Source organism: Elephas maximus, chromosome 22 (assembly GCF_024166365.1).
Source record: "Elephas maximus indicus isolate mEleMax1 chromosome 22, mEleMax1 primary haplotype, whole genome shotgun sequence".
NCBI lineage: Eukaryota > Metazoa > Chordata > Mammalia > Proboscidea > Elephantidae > Elephas > Elephas maximus.
Window position 1 is genome coordinate 59,129,727 of NC_064840.1, and position 21,220 is coordinate 59,150,946.

At 40.1% G+C, this 21,220-nt stretch overlaps 1 long non-coding RNA gene across 1 annotated transcript in view; it reads left to right on the forward strand.

Moving 5' to 3' along the window:
- LOC126065746 (uncharacterized) overlaps positions 1-20,641 on the forward strand; it is a 152,045-nt gene extending 131,404 nt beyond the window's left edge. The window contains exons 8-11 of the long non-coding RNA XR_007514921.1: positions 15,858-15,934; positions 16,513-16,595; positions 19,434-19,564; positions 20,345-20,641. This is a non-coding gene — a long non-coding RNA (uncharacterized LOC126065746). The remainder of the gene's footprint in view (positions 1-15,857; positions 15,935-16,512; positions 16,596-19,433; positions 19,565-20,344) is intronic.
- Positions 20,642-21,220: the final 579 nt, after the last annotated feature.

Here is a 21,220-nt window from a genome sequence, read left to right on the forward strand (position 1 = left end):
TTCAGTGGAGCTTCCATACTGAGACAGACTAGAAAGAAAGACCTGAAGGTCTAGTTCTGAAAAAACTGGCCAGTGAAAACCTTATGAATAACAGTGGAACATTGTCTGATATGGCACTAAAAAATGAGCCCCTCAGATTGGAAGGCACTCAAAATACGACTGGGGAAGAGCTGCCTCCTCAAAGTAAAAAAAAAAAAGTAGAGTTGGCTTTAATGACATGGATGGAGCCAAGCTTTCGAGACCTTAATTTGCTGATGTGGCATGACTCAAAATGAGAAGAAACAGCTACAAACATTAATTAATAATGGGAATGTGCAATGTACAAAGTATGAATCTAAGAAAATTGGAAGCATCAAAAATGAAATGGAACTCATGAAGATTGATATTCCAGGCATAAGTGAGCTGAAATGGATTGGTATTGGCCATTTTGAAAGAGATAACATATGGTCTACTATGCTGGGAATGACAAATTAAAGAGAAATGGCATTGCATTCATCATCAAAAAATTTCAAGATCTATCCCGAAGTACAATACTATCAGTGATAGGATAATATCCATATGCCTATAAGGAAACCCTGGTGGCGTAGTGGTTAAGTGCTACGGCTGCTAACCAACGGGTCAGCAGTTTGAATTCACCAGGCGCTCCTTGGAAACTCTATGGGGCAATTCTACTCTGTCCTATAGGGTCTCTATAAGTTAGAACTGACTCCACGGTACTGTTTTTTTTTTTTTTTTTAAATATAAGGAAGACGAGTTGAAACAACTATTATTCAAATTTACGCACCAACCACTAAGGCTAAAGGTGAGGAAATCGAAGATTTTTGCCAACTTCTGCAGTCTAAATTTAATCAACCCTACAAGCAAGACTCATTGATAATTACTGGTGTAGGAGAAGGATGGTAGTTGAAAAATATGGCCTTGATGATGGAAATCACATCAGAGATCACATGATAGAATTTTGCAAGACAACAACTTTTTCATTGCAAATACCTTTTTTCAACAACAAAAACAGCAACTGTACACGTGGACCTCACCAGATGGAATACACAGGAATCAAATTGACTACATCTGTGGAAAGAGACAGAAAAGCTCAATATCATCAGTCAGAACAAGGCTGGGGCCAACTACTGAACTGATCATCGATTGTTCATATATATGCATGTTTAAGCTGAAGCTAAAGAAAATTAGGACAAGTCCATGAGAGGTAAAGTATGACCTGGAGTATATCCCACCTGAATTTAGAGACCATTTAAAGAATAGATTTGATGCATTAAACACCAATGATTGAAGATCAGATGAGTGGTGCACATCACACATGAAGAAAGTAAGAGGTCATTAAAAAGACAGGAAAGATGGAAGGCATTATGCTGAGTGAAATTAGTTGCAAAAGGGCAAATATTGTATAAGACCACTATTATAAGAACTTGAGAAATAGTTTAAACTAAGAAGAAAACCTTCTTTCGTGGTTATGAGAGGGGGGAAGGGGTACTCACTAATTAGATAGTAGATAAGAACTACTTTAGGTGAAGGGAAAGACAACACACAAAACAGGGGAGGTCAGCACAATTGGACTAAACCAAAAGCAAAGATGTTTCCTGAATAAACTGAATCCTTCAAAGGCCAGCATAACAGGGGCAGGGGCCTGGGGACCATGGTTTCAGGGGACATCTAAGTCAATTGGCATAATAAAATCTATTAAGAAAACATTCTGCATCCCACTTTGAAGAGTGGCGTCTGGGGTCTTAAACGCTAGCAAGCAGCCATCTAAGATGCATCAATTGGTCTCAAGCCACCTGGAGCAAAGGAGAATGAAGAACACCAAGGACACAAAGCGATTACGAGCCCAAGAGACAGAAAGGGCCACATGAACCAGCGACTACGTTATCCTGAGACCAGAAGAACTAAATGGTGCCTGGCTACAACCGATGACTGCCCCAACAGGGAACACAACAGAGAACCCCTGAGGGAGCAGGAGAGCAGTGGGATGCAGACCCCAAATTCTCATAAGACCAGACTTAATGGTCTGACTGGGACTAGAAAGACCCCAGTGATCACGGCCCCCAGACCTTCTGTTGGCCCAGGACAGGAACCATTCCTGAAGCCAACTCTTCAGACATGGATCGGACTCAACAATGGGCTGGAGAGGGATGCTGGTGACAAGTGAGCTTCTTGCATCAGGTGGACACTTGAGACTATGTTGGGATCTCCTGCCTGGAGGGGAGATGAGAGGGTGGAGGGGGTTAAAAGCGGGTGAAATGGACACGAAAAGAGAGAGTGGAGGGAGGGAGTAGGCTGTCTCATTAGGCGGAGAGTAACTGGGAGTGTGTAGCACGGTGGATATGGGTTTTTGTGTTGGAGGCTGACTTGATCTGTAAACTTTCACTTAAAACACAATAAAAATTATTAAAAATACAGGAAAGAAAGAAAAGACCAAAATGGATGTCAGAACAGACTCTGACAGTTGCTCTTGAATGTTGAGTAGCTAAAGCAAATGGAAGAAATGATGAAGTGAAAGAGCTGAACAGAAGATTTCAAAGGGTGGCTCAGGAAGACAAAGTAAAGTATTATAATGACATGTGCAAAGACTTGGAGAAAGGAAACCAAAAGGGAAGAACACACTCAGCATTTCCCAAGCTGAAAGAACTGAAGAAAAATTCAAGCCTCGAGTTGCAATGTTGGAGGATTCCATGGGCAAAATATTGAATGCTGCAGAAAGCATCAAAAGAAGATGGAAGGAATATACAGAGTCACTGTACCAAAAAGAACTGGTCAGCATTCAACCATTTCAGGAGGTAGCATATGATGAGGAACCGATGGTACTGAAGGAAGAAATCCAAGCTACACTGAAGGCACTGGCAAAAAACAAGGCTCCATGAAGTGACAGAATACCAATTATTTCAACAAACAGATGTAGCTCTGGAAGTGCTCACTTGTCTATGCCAAGAAATTTGGAAGACAGCTACCCAGCCAACCCACTGGAAGAGATCCATATTTATGCCTATTCCAAAGAAAGGTGATCCAACCAAATGCAGAAATTGTTGAACAGTATCATTAATATCACACGCAAGCAAAATTTTGCTGAAGATCATTCAAAAACGGCTGCAGCAGTATATCGACAGGGAACTGCAAGAAATTTAGGCTGGTTTCAGAAGAGCACATGGAACCAGGGATATCATTGCTGATGTCAGATGGATCCTGGCAGAAAGCAGATAATACCAGAAATATGTTTACCTGTGTTTTATTGACTATTCAAGGGCATTCGACTGTGTGGATCATAATCAATTATGGATAACATTGCCAAGAATGGTAATTCCAGAACACTTAATTGTGCTCATTGAGGAATCTGTACATAGAAAAAGGAGCAATTGTTCGAATAGAACAAGGGGATACTGAGTGGTTTAAATCAGGAAAGGTGTGTGTCAGGGTTATATCTTTCACCTTCCTTATTCAATCTGTATGTTGAGCAAATAATCCGAGAAGCTGGACTATATAAAGAAGAATGTGGCACCAGGATTGGAGGAAGACTTATTAACAACTTTCGAGATGCAGATGATAACCTTCCTTGCTGAAAGCGAAGAGGACTTGAAGCACTTACTGATGAAGATCCAAGACCACAGCCTTCAGTGTGGATTACACTCAACATAAAGAAAACAAAAATTCTCAAAACTGGACCAATAAACACATCAAGATAAACAGAGAAAATATTGAAGTTGTCAAGGATTTCATTTTACTTGGATCCACAATCAGTGCCCATGGAAGCAGCAGTCAAGAAATCAAATGAGGTATATTAAATTGGGCAAATCTGCTGCAAAAGACCTCTTTAAAGCCTTAAAGAGCAAAGGTGTCACTTTGAGGACTAAGGTGTAAGTGACCCAAGCCATGGTATCTTCATTCACCTCATGTGCATGCGAAAGCTGGACAACGAATAAGGAAGACTGAAGAAGAATTGATGCCTTTGAATTACGGTGTTGGCGAAGAATATTGAATATACCATGGACTGCCAGAACAAACAAATGTGTCTTGGAAGAAGTACAGCAGAATGCTCATTAGAAGCGAGAATGGCGAGACTTTGTCTCATGTGCTTTGGACATGTTATCAAGAGGGACCAGTCCCTGGAGAAGGGCATCAAGTTTGGTAAAATAGAGGGTCAGTGAAAAAGAGGAAGACCCTCAACAAGATGGATTCATACAGTGGCGGCAACAGTGGGCTCAAACTTAGCAATGATTATGAGGATGGCACAAGTCTGGGCAGTGTTTCGTTCTGTTTTACATATGGTTGCTGTGAGTCAGAACCAACTAGATGGCACCTAGCAACAACAAGAACAATGTAAATATTATATATAAATATATTTTGGAAACCCTGGTGGTGTAGTGGTTCAGAGCTACGACTGCTAACCAAAAGGTCGTCATTTCTAATCCATCACGTGCTCCTTGGGAACCGTATGGGGCAGTTTTTTTTTTTCAAAACCAAGGTCTTCATTGCAAATACCTTTTTTCAACAACATAAATGGCACTATATACACGGGTCTCGCTGAATGGAATACACAGGAATCAAATTAACTTTATCTTTGGAAAGAGACGATGGAAAAGCTTAATATCGTTAGTCAGAACAAGGTCAGGGGCCAACTGTGGAACAGACCATGAGTTGCTTATGTGCAAGTTCATGCTGAAGTTGAAGAAAATTACAGCAAGTCCAGGAGAGCCAAAGTACAGTCTTGAGTACATACCACCTGAATTTAGAGATCATTTCAAGAATAGATTTGATGCATTGAACACTAATGACCGAAGACCAGACAAGTTGTGGAATGACATCAAGGATGTCATACATGAAGAAAGCAAAAGGTCATTAAAAAGACAGGAAAGAAAGAAATGACCAAAATAGATGTCAAAAGACACTCCAACAGTTGCTCTTGAATGTAGAGTAGCTAAAGCTAAAGGAAGAAATGATGAAGTGAAAGAGCTGTACAAGAAGTTTTCAAAGGGCGGCTTGAGAAGACAAAGAATTATAATGAGATGTGCAGACACCTGTAGGTAGAAAACTAAAGGAGAAGAACACCCTCAACATTTCTCAAGCTGAAAGAACTGAAGAAAAAATTCAAGGCTCAAGTTGCAATATTGAAGGATTCTGTAGGGAGAATAGTCAAAGATGCAGGAAGCTTCAAAAGAAGATAGAAGGAATATATGGAGTCACTGTACAAAAATAACTAGTTGATGTTTAATGGACTCAACAGTGCCTAACAACAACAACTACAACAGTATTTATGACAGCGACATGTTTCTCCTGTGGAGTGGCTGATGTGTTCAACCTGCCACCTTTTGATTATCAGCTGATCATATAGCTACTGTATTACCAGAGCGCATTCTTTCTGTCTCTCTAGTTGTTGCTTCAGTTTGTCAAATAGCATCTGTCTTTCTCCTATATGTGCTTGTGTCTCTGTGTCTAGGCTGCTGTTTATGCAACTCATAAGTGATTAGCTTTAGAATCTATACTACACTGGTATGACCTCAACTGATTGACTGATTATATTACATCCACAGGTATAGGGGTTAGGATTCCAACATGTATTTTGGAAGTCATTATTCAGTCCTTTACAATTTCTATGATTGTTCTTCAGAGTTTTAAAGGAATTGCACCATTATCTTTTTTTTTTAATTGTGATTTGTGTGAAAGTTTACAGAGTAAATTAGTTTCTCGTTAAACAATTAATACGCCAATTGTTTAGTGACATTAGTTGCCAACCCTGCAATGTATCAACACTCTCCCCTTCTCCACTCCAGGTTCTCTGTTTCCATTCATCTAATTTTCCTTTCTGTTTCTGCCATCTCATCTTTGCTTTTGGGCTGGTGTGCCTATTAGTCTCGTATACGTGATTGAGCTATAAAGCATGTCCCTGAAGTATGTTTGGGCCCTATAGAACTGTCTAATCTTTGGCTGAAAGGTGAACCTCAGGAGTGACTTTAGTAGAGTTAAAAGGGTGTCTGGGGGCCATACTCTTGGGGTTTCTTCAGTCTATGTCAGGCCAGCCAGCCTGGTCTTTTTTGCGTGTGTGTGTGTGTGAATTTGAATTTTGTTCTACATTTTTCTCCTGCTCTATCAGGGATCCTCTATTGTGATCCCTGCCAGAGCAGTTGGTGGTGGTAACCAGGCATCATCTAGTTGTTCTGGGCTCAGTGTGGTAGAAGTTGTGGTAGTTGTAGTCCATTAGTCCTTTGGACTAATCTTTCCCTTGTGTCTGGTTTTCTTCATTCTCCTATACTTCAGCCAGGATGGGACCAGTAGATGTATCTTAGATGACTGCTTGCAGACTCAATATTGTAAAAATATCAGTTCTACCCAAAGCAATCTACAAGTACAATGCAATCCTGGTCAGAATACCAACTACGTTCTTCAACGAGATGGAAAAGCTTATCCATTATCTTCTAAGATTGCTGTGGAGAGGTCTCATGACATTGTGATTTTCTTTTTTATATGAAAGCTATTTTTTCTCTCTGAAAGCTTTTAGCATTCTCTCTTTGCCTCAGTGTTCTGATATTTCATAATAATGTGTCTTAAGGTGAATCTACTTTCAAGTACTTTTTCTGGGCACTTTGTGTACCTTTTCAACTTGGAAATGCAGCTTTCTTGAATTATTTTTTTGAAATTTTCCATTCCTTGTTTTCTGTGTTCTGTCAGGTTTTGGACCTCTGAGACTAATGCTCCAATTTTCATATTTTTTTCTCTCTGATTTTTCATCTTTCTTTCCTTTTTAAATTTTTTTTAAATAAACTTTTTATATTCGAATATATTTTGATTTATAGAAAATTTGCAAAGACGGTACAGTGAGTTCCCATACACTCTACTCCCCTTTTCCTCTATTGTTAACATCTTATCTTAGCATTCTACATTTATCACACCTAATGAACAAAAAAAAAAAAAAAAAAAATTTTTTTTTTTTTTTTTAAATGAACAAATGGAAATCCTAGTGGCATAGTAGTTAAGTGCTATGGGTGCCAACCAAAAGGTTGGCAGTTTGAATCCACCAGGTGCTGCTTGGAAACTCTATAGGGCAGTTCTACTCTATTCTGTAGGGTCACAATGATTTGGAATCAACTCCATGGCAATGAGTTTGTTTGTTTTTTTTTTTAATGAACAAATGTTGATGCGTTATTATTAACTAAAGTCCTTAGTTTATTCAGATTTCCTTAGCTTTTACCTAATGTCCATTTTTCTGTTCCAGAGTCCCATTCAGGATGCCATGTTACTGTCAGTTGTCATGTCTCGTTTGGCTCCTGTTGGTTGTGGCAGCTTATTAGACATTCCTTCTTTCTGGTGATCGTGACATTTTTGAGAGGCACTAGTCAAATATTTTGTAGATTGTCCTTCTACTGGAATTTGTCTGATATTTTTCTCATTATTAGACTAGGATTATGGGTATTTGGGAGGAAGACCTCAGAGGTACACTTCTCATCACTACTACCAAGGGCGAATGTTATCCACATGACTTATCACGGTTGATTACCTGGTTGAGGTAGTGTTTGTCAGGCTTCTCCACTGTAAAGTTACTTTGTGTTTCCCCTGTTCAATGCACAGCCCGCACTTTAGTAGTGTGGAGTTATGATCCACCTCCTTGAGGGTGAAGTGTCTACATAAATTATGTGGACTTCCATGAAACATTCTCTGGAATAGACCACATATTAGGTCATAAAGCAAGCCTTAGCAGAATCCAAAGCACTGGAATATTACAAAGCATCTTCTATGGCCATAAGACTATAAAAGTAGAAATCAGTAACAGAAAAAGCAGGGAAAAGAAATCAAACACTTGGAAACTGAACAATACCCTGCTCAAAAAAGACTGGGTTATAGAAGGCATAAAGGGTGGAATAAAGAAATTCATTGAATCCAATGAGAATGAAAACACTTTCTATCAAAACCTTTGGGACACAGTGAAAGCAGTGTTCATAGGTCAATTTATGTCAATAAATGAACACATACAAAAAGAAGAAAGGGCCCAAATCAAAGAATTACCCCTACAGCTTGAACAAATAGAAAGAGAGAAACAAAAGAAACCCTCAGGCACCAAAAGAAAGCAAATAACAAAAATTAGAACAGAATTAAATGAAATCGAAAACAGGAAAGCAATTGAAAGAATTAATAAGACCAAAAGCTGGTTCTTTGAAAAAATTAACAAAATTGATTAACCATTGGCCAAACCAACAAAAGAAATACAGGAGAGGAAGCAAATAACCCAAATAAGGAATGAGATGGGCAATACTACAACAGACCCAACTGAAATTAAAAGAATCATATCGGATTACAATGAAAATTTGTACTCTAACAAATTTGAAAACCTAGAAGAAATGGATGAATTTCTAGAAACACACTACCTACCTAAACTAACACAAACAGAGGAAGAAAAACTAAATAGGCCCATAACGAAGGTATTGAAAAGGCAATCAAAAAACTCCCAGCAAAAAAAAAAGCCCTGGCCCGAATGGCTTCACTGCAGAATTCTACCAAACTTTCAGAGAAGAGTTAACACCACTACTACCAAAGGTATTTCAGAGCATAGAAAAGGACAGAATGCTCCCAAACTCATTCTATGAAGCCAGCATATCCCTGACACCAAAACCGGGTAAAGACACCACAAAAAAACAAAATTACAGATCTATATCCCTCATGAACTTAGATGTAAAATTCCTCAACAAAATTCCAGCCAATAGAATTCAACACCATATCAAAAAAATAATTCACCATGACCACGTGGGATTCATACCAGGTATGCAGGGATAGTTCAACATTAGAAAAACAATTAATGTAATTCATTATATTAATAAAACAAAGGAAAAGAGTCACGTGATTTTATCAGTTGATGCAGAAAAGGCATTTGACAAAGTTCAATACCAATTCATGATAAAAACTCTCAGCAAAATAGGAATAGAAGGAAAATTCCTCAACATAATAAAGGGGATTTATACAAAGCCAATAGCCAACATAATCCTAAATGGAGAGCGTCTGCAAGCATTCCCCTTGACATCGGGAAGCAAACAAAGATGCCCTTTATTACCACTCTTCTTCAACATTGTGCTGAAGGTCCTAGCCAGAGCAATTAGGCTAGATAAAGAAATAAAGGGCATCCAGGTTGGTAAGGAAGAAGTAAAAGTATCTCTGTTTGCAGATGACATGATCTTATACACAGAAAACCCTAAAGAATCCTCAAGAAAACTACTGAAACTGTTAGAAGAGTTCAGCAGAGTATAAGGATACAAGATAAATATACAAAAATCAGTTGGATTCCTCTACACCAACAAAAAGAACACCAAAGAGAAAATCACCAAATCAATACCATTTACAGTAGCCTCCAAGAAGATAAAATACTTCGGAATAAATCTTACCAGAGATGTGAAAGACCTATACAAAGAAAACTACAAGACGCTACTGCAAGAAACCAAAAGAGACCTATATATAAGTGGAAAAACCTTGCTCATGGATAGGAAGGCTTAACATTGCAAAAATGTCTACTCTACCAAAAGCCATCTATAGATACAATGCAATTCCAATTCAAATTCCAACAACATTTTTTAATGAGATGGAGAAACAAATCACCAACTTCATATGGAAAGGAAAGATGCCCTGGATAAGTAAAGCATTACTGAAAAAGAAGAACAAAGTGGGAGGCCTCATTCTACCTAATTTCAGAATCTATTATACCACCACAGTAGTCAAAACAACCTGGTACTGGTACAACAACAGATACATAGACCAATGGAACAGAATTGAGAACCCAGACATAAATACATCCACATTGGAGCAGTTGATATTTGACAAAAGCCCAAAGTCAGTTAAAGGGGGAAAAGACAGTCTTTTTAACAAATGGTGCTGGCATAACTGGATATCCATCTGCAAAAAAATGAAACAGGACCCATACCTCACACCATGCACAAAAATGAACTCAAAATGGATCAAAGACCTAAATATAAAATCTAAAGTGATAAAGATCATGGAAGAAAAAATAGGGATAATGTTAGGAGCCCTAATACATGGCATAAAGAGTATACAAAACATTACCAACAGTGCAGAAGAGAAACTAGATAACTAGGAGGTCCTAAAAATCAAACACCTGTGCTCATCCAAAGACTTCACCAAAAGAGTGAAAAGATTACCTACAGGCTGCAAAAAAGTTTTTAGCTATGATATTTCCGATCAGCGCCTGATCTCTAAAATCTACATGACACTGCAAAAACTCAACTACAAAAAGACAAACAGCCCAATTAAAAATGGGCAAAAGATATGAACAGGCGCTTCACTAAAGAAGACATTCAGGTAGCTAACTGATACATGAGGAAATGCTCTCGATCATTAGCCATTAGAGAAATGCAAATCAAAACTACAATGAGATTCCATCTCACTCCGACAAGGCTGGCATTAATCCAAAAAAACACAAAACAATAGATGTTGGAGAGGTTGTGGAGAGTCTGGAACACTAACACACTGCTGGTGGGAATGTAAAATGGTACAACCACTTTGGAAATCGATTTGGCATTTCCTTAAAAAGGTAGAAATAGAACTACCGTAAGATCCAGCAATCCCACTCCTTGGAATATATCCTAGAGAAATAAGAGCCTTTATGTGAACAGATATATGCACATCCATGTTCACTGCAGCACTGTTTACAATAGCAAAAACATGGAAGCAACCAAGGTGCCCGTCAATGGATGAATGGATAAGTAAATTATGGTATTGTCACATAGTGGAATATTACACATTGATAAAGAACAATGATGAAACTGTGAATCATTTCATAACTTGGAGGAATCTGGAAGGCATTATGCTGAGTGAAATTAGTCAGTTGCAAAAGGACAAATGTTGTTTAAGACCACTCGAGAAATAGTTTAAACAGAGATGAAAATATTGTTTGATGGTTATGTGGTGGGGGGCGGGGGGAGACGGAGGGGGAGGGTTTTCACCAATTAGATAGTAGATAAGAGCTATTTTAGGTAAAGGGAAAGACAACACACAAAACAGGACAGGTCAGCACAACTGGATTAAACCAAAAGCAAATAAGTTTCCTGAATAAACTGAACGCTTCGAAGGCCATCGGAGCAGGGGTGGGGGTTTGGGGCCATGGCTTCAGGGGACATCTAAGTCAATTGGCATAATAAAATCTATTAAGAAAACATTTTGCATCCCACTTTGAAGAGTGGCTTCTGGGGTCTTAAACGCTAGCTGGTGGCCATCTAAGATGCATCAATTGGCCTCAACCCACCTGGAGCAAAGGAGAATGAAGAACACCAAGGACACAAGGTAATCATGAGCCCAAGAGACAGAAAGGGCCACATAAACCAGAGACTAAATCAGCCTAGGACCAGAAGAACTAGATGGTGCCTGGCTACAACTGATGACTGCCCTGACAGGGAACACAACAGAGATCCCATGAGGGAGCAGGAGAGCAGTGGGATGCAGACCCCAAATTCTCATAAAAAGACCAGACTTAATGGTCTGACTGATACTAGGACGTCCCCAGTGGTCATGGTCCCCAGACCTTCTGTTAGCCCAATACAGGAACCATTCCCAAAGCCAACTCTCCAGACAGGGATTGGACTGGACAATTGGATAGAAAATGATACTGATGAAGAACGAGCTTCTTGGATCAAGTAGACATATGAGGCTATGTTGGCATCTCCTGTCTAGAGGGGGGATGAGAGGGCAGAGGGAGTCAGAAGCCGATGGAATGGACACGAAGAGAGTGGAGGGAAGGGGTGTGCTGTCTCTTTAGGGGGAGAACAATTAGGAGTATATAGCAAGGTGTATATAAATTTTTATATGAGAGACTGACTTGATTTGTAAACTTTCACTTAAAGCACAATAAAAATTAAAAAAAAAAAAAAACTGAAAGAAATTATGTGGACTTCTGTTTTGGTCCACTTCCTGAGAAAAGTTCCCAAATTTATGTACCAACCTGTATTGAGTTTTTCCTTTCTGGCACCGTAATTTTAATTTCCAAGATCTGCTTTTATGTTCTTTGAATGTTGCTTTTTTAGATTACTCGTTCTTGTTTCATGGATGAAATAATTTCTCTGATTCCTTTTGAAGCATTCTTCCTTTCCTGCAACTGTTTTCTGCAAGTCATTTTTATCTGTTTGCTTTGGCTCCTATCTTTCATATTACAGATGTTTCTCAAATATCTACTTATTCTTGGCTATCCCCTCATATTTGAAAGCGGGTCATAGAAAGGCTAGTATAAGCCCTGGGTGAGAACGCAGAGTTCATCCCTGTAGGTTTCACTGAAAGGAGTTTTTGCTGTGTCACTCCATTAGGGAGCCCCCAAAGTCAGTATCTTAAGGTCTTGTCAGTTGCTCTAATTGGATTCCCCCAAAAAGGTTTTTCTAATTTCCATTCCAAAAGTTTATGTGCCTGCTTGTCTAGGACCTTTGTGTGGCATAAACGGTTAAGCGCTGGGCTGCTAATGGAAAGGTTGGCAATTCAAACCCATTCATAGGCACCTCGGAAGAAAGGCCTGGTGATCTGCTTCTGAAAGTTCACAGCCACAAAACCCTATGAAGTGTAGTTCTACTCTGCAACACATGAGGTTGCCACAAGTTGAAACTGATTTGATGGCAACTGGTTGGTTGTCAGTGGTCTGGATGTCAAGAAGGAGTAGAAGGCTAGGTATCTCAACATTCAGAATCTAAATTTTCCCTTTAACCCTGTATTTTTGGTATGTCATCCCCTTCCCCTGAAATGTGCCTTGCTGTTCTGTGATCCAGAGACTGTAAGCTTTACCACCCTTCCCGCTACCCCTCCCTTAGTGAATGAATCTCCAACTTGCTGCCAGGGCCAAGGAAAGAGCAATCACCCAGCAGCGTGGAGGTCTCAGTGTCTGTTAGATAGACTTGCCTCTCATTTTTGGCCTCACCTGCACCCCTGCTTCCAGAGGTATCTGATTGTAACTATTGGATTTCTATGGTGTAAACTGGGTTGCTTCTCTTATTTCTTCACTTTTCTCTTAGTATTTATCTTTTTAAAATTATGGATGGCTAAATCAGCTACTTTCAGCATACTTATTCAATCTGTATGCTGAGCAAATAATCCAGGAAGCTGGACTACATGAAGAAGAATGCAGCCTCAGGATTAGAGAAAGACCCATTAATGACCTGTGTTATGCAGATGACACAACCTGGCTTCCTAAAAGTGAAGAGGACTTGAAACACTTACTGATGAAGATCAAAGACCACAGCCTTCAGTATGGATTACACTCAACGCAAAGAAAACAAAAATCCTCACAACTGGACCAATACGCACATCATGATTAACAGAGAAAATACTGAAGTTGTCAAGGATTTCATTTTACTTGCATTCATAATCAATGCCCAGGAAAGCAGCAGTCAAGAAATCAAATGATGCATTGCATTGGGCAAATCTGCTGCAAAAGACCTCTTTAAGGTGTTAAAAAGCAAAGTTGTCACTTTAAGGATTAAGGTGAGCCTGACCCAAACCATGGTGTTTTCAATCGCCTCATACACATGCGAAACCTAGGCAATGAATAAGGAAGACCGAAAAAGAATTGATGCCTTTGAATTATGGTGCTGGTGAAGAGTATTGAATATACCATGGACTACTCGAAGAACAAACAAATCTGTCTTGGAAGATATACGGCCAGAATGCTCCTTAGAAGCAGGATGGTGAGATTTCGTCTCACATACTTTGGACATGTTATCAGGAGCGAGCAGTCACTGGAGAAGGACATCATGCTTGGTAAAGGAGGTGGTCACTGAAAAAGAGGAAGACCCTCAATGAGATGGAGTGACACAGTGGCTGCAACAATGGGCTCAAACATAGCAATGATTATGAGGATGGCGGAGGACCAGGCATTGTTTCATTCTGTTGTACATAGTGTTGCTATGAGTCAACCGACTCGATGGCACCTAACAAGAAGAAGTCAGTTACACATTTATTCATCTCCTTTCCAGCTTTCAACATTTTATTGTTGTTTTATTTCTTTCCAGATCTCACTGTCTTATGGGGGAGTGAAAGGAAAATAATATATATGTTCAGTCTTCCATCTTTAACCAGGAGTCTTTAGTATCTGTATTCTCCAAGTCATAGCTTCTCACATAGAGAAGGCCTTGTGCACATGTATAGGCTTAAGTACAATGTGGAGAAGGAAGCATTTGTTTGGGCAACACTGACCATCGCCACTATTGTTAGTTTTCTTCTCAGAGAGCTTACAGCTCAGTGAGCCAAGTGGTGAGCTCTGGGTTATAGACTAAGAATTAAGGTTACTTCATTATTGTGAAAAAATTCATTAATTGTAAAAAGGGTGTAGATTTTTCTAAGATCCTGTTTTGAAATACAGTAGATACATAGTTTGTTGAAGCAAGGGGTGATCATTTTTTTGAGCCTGGATTGTACTACAAGTGCCACCCTGCTACTTGGAAATAGCTCCGTCTTTCCTCTCCCAGTGGCCCAGTGGTTAAGAACTTGGCTGCTAACCAAAAGGTTGGCAGTTCAAATCCACCAGCCGCTCCTTGGAAACCTTATGGGGCTGTTCTACTCTGTCCTATAGGGTCACTGTGAGTTGAAATTGACTATACGGCAGTGGGTTTGGTTTTTTTGTTCATTTGTTTTCTTCTCCTGGATGTATGGTGCTACGTACAAATGTTGTTGTTTTAGTCATGGAGTAGATTCAGACTCATGGAGACCCATGTGGGCATAGGGTTTTCAAAGCTGTGACCTTTAGAAGACAGCCAGGCCTGTCTTCTGAGGTTAAGCACTTTACCATTTGCACCACTGGGGGACCCACAAACAATATCTTTTAAATCCTCCAGTAGAAGGGAGAGGGTTTCTGGTCAATCCCACACAGCAATAACCGAAAAATCCTAAATAATACAACCCCTACATTTAGCACATTCTTCCATGGGGTGGTTTTGCTCTCCTGAAGTGTGATTGTCTTCTATCTCACTAGCTGGGTTTTTGGTAGACCAGTCTACCAATGGAATAATTGAAAATGTAAAAATTTTGTGCAAGCCCTGGTAGCTGAGCATTTGCTGTCTTGCCCTGAGCCAACAATAAATGACTCATGGGGACGCCACCTCCCAAGATGCAACAGAACACTTCTAGCCCCCAGTCCCAGATTCCTGGGCTGTTGATGTCTCTTCAAATGGATGTAGAACGTTTGGGAGAGAGAAAAGAAGCCATCCAAAACACAAACAAGCAAAAAACAAAAAAACAAAAAACAATCATACTTGGAAATTAGAGGAATGACAATTTGATTTCCAGGATATTAGTGAATCAGGGTGAGGATGATGTGGGGAGAGAGAGGAAGTTTTTCAACAGTTTTTCAGGAGGCCTTTATTTTATACAGCAAAATTTCAGTTAAGATTGTCAGAAGTCTTTTGCAAAAAAACATAGATCATTATGTATGTGTGTAGACAATATATTTTTGGTCAAAATATTTATTTGAACATTTCAATAATGTGTTTCTTTTAGAAAGAATTGTTTTACTCTGTGGGAACCTCACGGAAAAAATGTTGGAAAAGATAAGTAGTTCACAGAGATTTTACGACATTATGCTTCCTTTGTCTCCACGTCATTCATTCTGTTGAGACTTCCTTTTACACCTTCATCTGAGACAGGAACTGATACACAACACTGCAACAATTCCAACAAATGTCAACTCAAAAGTTAAGAAGGCATATACTAGGTGTAAGGTGACTTTTGCTCCAGTATTCCTGCTTCTTTGGGCTTGTTATAAAGAAAATTGCCTTGGCTATAAAATTGTAATGTTACAATATTTTATAAGATATTTTTGAATCAATAAAATGTTAATAATAATGAAAGACATTTACAGTTTTTTAATTTTCATTTTGCTGATGATTTAGGAATAATATTGGAATCATTATTCCCTGTCGTTGATGACTCACAAGGACTCACAAGGACACATCAACTGGGCCCTGAGGTATAAAGACAATAGCTAAAATAATCTTGGAAAATATCTTTTAGGGAAACAAATCATCAAAGAGAACACAAAAGACTTTCCACTCTTATCTTCTTCTATTAGCATTTAGTGAACAGAAAATTTGTTGGACCAGGGAAGGTCCTCCTGACTGTCCTTACTGAAACCTGTGCCAATGATTGTTAAGAAAGGCAATTCAAAATACAGGATCACAGTTTCTAGCCAATCTGTGAAAATGTGAAGCTGTCAGTGGTTTTGCCCATTTGTAATGTTAATATACTGATGATTCTGCAGCGTTCCTTGGACGTAGACAGACATGGCAGTGGCAGCATGCTTGTCCATTTTCCCATTCTTGCTTACTCTGGAGTTTCTTTAGACTCGGGCAGACAGAGCTCTAGGAGCATGCTTATCCGTTTTCCCACTTTTGTTTGTTCTGTAATATTTCCTTGGACTCGGGCAGACTTGGCTTAGGCAGCATGCTTTTCTGCTTCCCACTTTTGCCCTTTTGTATATATGCCGAATAAAACTTTCTTTTGCTTTACTAAACTTTGTGATGTTTTTTTCCCTGCAACACCGGGCAGGAAGTAAAAACTCAGGATGATCAACTTAACACTCAGCTGACCTGAAAAGAAAGGTTTTCCTATCCTGCTCTCTTGGATTCGAGGTTAGTGGCCATTCCTCCAAAGCTCTAGTGGCACAGTGGTTAAAGCATTTGACTGCTAACTGAAAGGTCAGCAGTTCAAATCCACCAGCTGGTACTTGGAAACTCGATGTGGGGCCCTTATGAGTTGGAATTGACTGGATGGCAGCAACTGGCAATTCCTCCAGATTTTGATAGAGGCTTTCAGTGAACTTGCTCCTGTCAAGTTTCTGAGGCTGAGTCTTTGGAGAGACTCAGGGGTGGGAGGGGGCTGCGGTGGGCTGGCCCTGCTCTTTGCTTTTCCCTGTGGAAGCTCCTCAGGGATCTGTGTAAGAAAAGCCTTTTCCAGGCACGGGAGGGCTCTCTTTCCCTGGATTGCACAAGCAGTTTGTGATTGGCTGCTACACTAAAGGTTGGCCATTCAATGCCAGCCCGTGGCACCATGGAAGAAAGGCCTGGTGATCTGCTCCCGTAAAGATTACAGCCAAGAAAACCCTGTGGAGTAACTATTCTGTGATACACAGGGTCAGCATAAGTCAGAATCAAGTTAATGGCAAAGGGTTCGTTTTTTTTGGTTTTTAGACACACACACTCTAACCCACAGGTGAGTGTTAGGCAACCTCAAACTACTGTTTATCTCAGCTCAGGTGAATTACAGACAGATTCAGATGTTTGGGCTACACTGTTAAAAAAAATAGTCCAACAATTCATCTCTAAGGGTTTTTTTTTTTTTTTTTTTTTTTTTTTTTTACTGGTGGTAACCAGGGGTGGGAGGGAGGAAGGAGAAAAGGGGGACTCACTACTCGGTAATGGCAGTGGGTGGACACCATGATAAACATAACTAAAGTCGCTGAATTGTACATGTGAAGAATGTTGAAAAGACAATTTGTCTTAATCACAATTAAGGAAAAAGGTGCTAACAGATAATAGTTTTCTGCATCTCCGTGATTAATTGATGAATCCTCACTGAGTGTTTTTTTCTACCCAATTAACTGGCAAACTTCAGATTTACATTATTGTTGCCTTTAAAGAATCCAATGGCACTTGAAAAAAAAAAAAAAACTCTCAATGGCTCATTTCAGCTCCACCTAAAAGTCCTTAAAGCGCAAACGTTATTTTTGGCTCAGGGCATATGCTTTCGGCTAGCTCCCCGGTGCTTTTTCCCTCCCAGCCAGTGGAAACCCAGCTTGGCGGAGTCTATTCAGGCCCCTTCACATTTGCATGTCTATCGGTGGTCTTTCACAGCCCAGTGGCCCCAACAAGTACTTACCAATGGCCGCATTGTTCCCCTGAACCACCCCAAATCACAGCCTCCAGCTTCCTCTGCCTTGCTGCTTCAAGTGTGGCTGAAGCACCTGTTATTTTCATGGGATTCTAAAATCTTCGCATACTTGTAGGAGTGTCACCTTCCCTACTTCTTGAGCTGACTGTTTGTGGGGAAGAGGATGAATTTTCCTTTTGGGAACGTCATTAGAAAGCATATCAGTACCTTTTGATCGGCCTTATTACTCCTTTCCACTTCAAAATAGGCTGCAGACTGGATTGCCGCATGGATGAGAGAATGAAAGATATTTGCTTCTCTATCTCTCTATGAATCAGACATTTCAAATTGGACTCTGTTCAGGGGAATGAATGAATGGATTAAACTCTACTTCAAATATTCCTCCAGGTTATGGCAGATCCAATAAGCCCACTTATGAAAGAGTTGGGCACGGCTGTGTCTGAGTAGATATTTTTGCTCTGGTTTGTGTGGTTTTATACATATGTACATATATATGTATGTACATATATATGTGACACAGGTATACATGTTGTTGTGTGCTGTTGAGCTGCTTCCGACTCATAGCAACCCTCAATGACAGAGTAAACTGCCCCATAGGCTAAGCTGTAATCTTTACTGGAGCTCACTCCCAGGTCTTTTCTCCCAAGGAGCAACAGATGGGTTCCAACCACCGACATTTCGGTTAGCAGCTGAATGCTTAACCACTGTACCACTAAGACTCCTTATATACACATTATGCGTATATATTTATTATAAATATACACATGTATATATGTTTGAACATATAAAAAAAAACCCAGTGGTTTTTTAAAATATGTTCAAACATATATACATGCATACCATATAAACATCTAAAATTACTTATATGTGTTGAAAATGAAATATCTTTTTTTGGTTCTTTAAAATCAACACTTAGGGTCTGCACAGGGTCAGCTCACCTGTAAATCTAAGAACAGCTCTCACATACATTAATTTGATACTTACATCAAAAAAAGCTTACATCATACCTGGAAAACTCTGGTGGAGTAGTGGTTAAGAGCTACGGCTGCTCACCAAAAGGTCGGCAGTTTGAATTTACCAGGCGCTCCTTGGAAACTCTATGGGGCAGTTCTACTCTATCCTATAGGGTTGCTATGAGTTGGAATTGCCTCAACAGCAGCAGATAGTGGTAGTACCAGACGTGAGAGTAAGGCAGCCTGGTAATTTTATTTCTAGGTTATGAATGAATTATTATTTTTATCATTAATAACTTGCCCAGAGACATTCAATTACTTGGAAACAGAACCAGAAGAAGAATTCAGTCTTTGTGACTTCTGGGCTTTGTTGTTGTTAGGTTCTAATCAAGTCAGTTCCAACTCATAGCCACCCTTTGTACAACAGAATGAAACACCGCCTGGTCCTGCGCCATCCTGACAATTGTTATTATGCTTGCACCCATTGTTGCAGCCACTGTGTCAATCCATCTCATTGAGGGTCTTCTTCTTTTTTGCTGACCCTCTACCAAGCCTGATGTCCTTCTCCAAGGACTGGTCCCTCTTGATGAAAGCCCTTTACACTGGCCTTTTCCTCTTTGTTCCCAGCTCAGTGACAACCTCCTCAAAAAGTTGCAATCGTTTTATATCATCCTACTTCACGTTTATTGAATTCAAGTATGAATAACAATAAGCAGAGAATTACTGGGAAAGCAAGTCATAAAGTTCAGTCAATGCAGGTAATTGCTAACTAAGATGTAACGAGTTCGAACTTGTTTATATTCTCTGAGTTCAATGAAGTTGTGTGTGTTTTAAAATTTTACAGTGTTGCTTTTCAAGCAGTTTTGCTGAACAACCCAGGAAGCTTCGTTTACTGTTTTCCAGAAGGGTGGCAAATTTGCATTTGGGCAAACCATCTCTGGATTTCTGTGTAAATTGTATATAAAATATTTACTCTTTTGACTCTACCAAGAGAAATGATTGTTTTGGGACATTTTGTGGTTATAGCCAGATAGAGCTAAAAGGAGTAGGATCTAAGAAGAAATTTAAAGCCCTGACTACCCAAATGAATGTAGCATATAAGGCATTTGGGCTGAGGTCCCCTAGCCCTCTGGTGTCTCTGGGATCCTAGAATGACCAGAGGAATGGTGGTGTGCTTGTCTGAAGTTTGGCTGTATTTCGTCTGGATTCCCCTTTCCTTTTCCTTCTGGCTGGAAAGATTCTCTTGCCAGACTGGCTGTAGTTCCTGAATTCACCATAGTAGGCGTTACCACAAGGAGCCCTGGTGGCACAAGGGTTAAGCGCTTGCCTGCTAACTGAAAGTTTGGCGATTTGAATCCATCCAGGGCTCTGCAGGAGAAAGACCTGGCAATCTGAGCCCATAAAGCTTACAGCTTGGGAAACCCTATGAGACAGTTCTACTCTGTCATATGAGGTCACTATGAGTCGAAAATCGACTTGATGGCATCCAACAACAACAGGCATTATTATTCCTCCAAATGTATTTTTTTCTCTCCTAGGCTTAAAGCGAGACTGGCAGTGGCTAGGAAAGTTGGGACCGTGTAAAGCCAGGATGGGAGCATCAAAAAGTCCGCTGGGAAGACAGCGTTCTTGAGAGACAGAATCGGCTGTGCCTGCAAGGGTTCCTTGAGAAATGTTTCGAAACTGTGGATTTGACACAGCCCCCAGCCTGTACAGCACAGCGAGCTCATTCAGCTCAGGGCTCTTTCTGCCCCCTTTTCTCTGTGAGTGACCAGGAGAGAGGGCAACCGTGTCACCGTGTTTCCCAAGGAGCAAACAGTGGAGGTTGCCAGAGGTGAAAGGTTAAACACTGGTGTCAATAAAGTGAAGGCGATTTTTGGGGAGGGGGAGTAGGTCAGCAGGGAGGTTGGGGAAAAGGTGGGGGGAGGTGAGAGCCCTGACATGCCTGTCCCAGAGTTGAGAGAAAACAGACTGACTGTTCCCCCTCTCCCGCTCCAACCTCAGACCTTACGTTTGTGTGCTGGTGGCTGTGTTTAAAGCTTTTGCCTCCTTCAGCTTTGTGGTTTGGCATTCGCTGCGATGTTATCACGTTATACGCAGATATCTGCAAAGGACGGTCTTCCGAAAGTATCCTGATCCTGCCTGGACTTTAGCTTCTTCCGAAATACTCTGCTTTTTTGGAATTGCTTTAAAGACTGGGCCTATTTTTTTAATACTGCCCTAATAGTCACTAAACTTCCTATATATACTAAGGATAGGCTTGAGTTTTGTAATAAGCCCCAGGTGAATCTGAATAAAATCTGAAAAAAGTAGAGAAGAAACCTGGGGCTCATTGAAAATGAACCCCTTTGAAAACCCCGGGGGGTAGTAGAAAGAAATGTATATGTCGTGTTTGCGCTGCTCTTATACACATT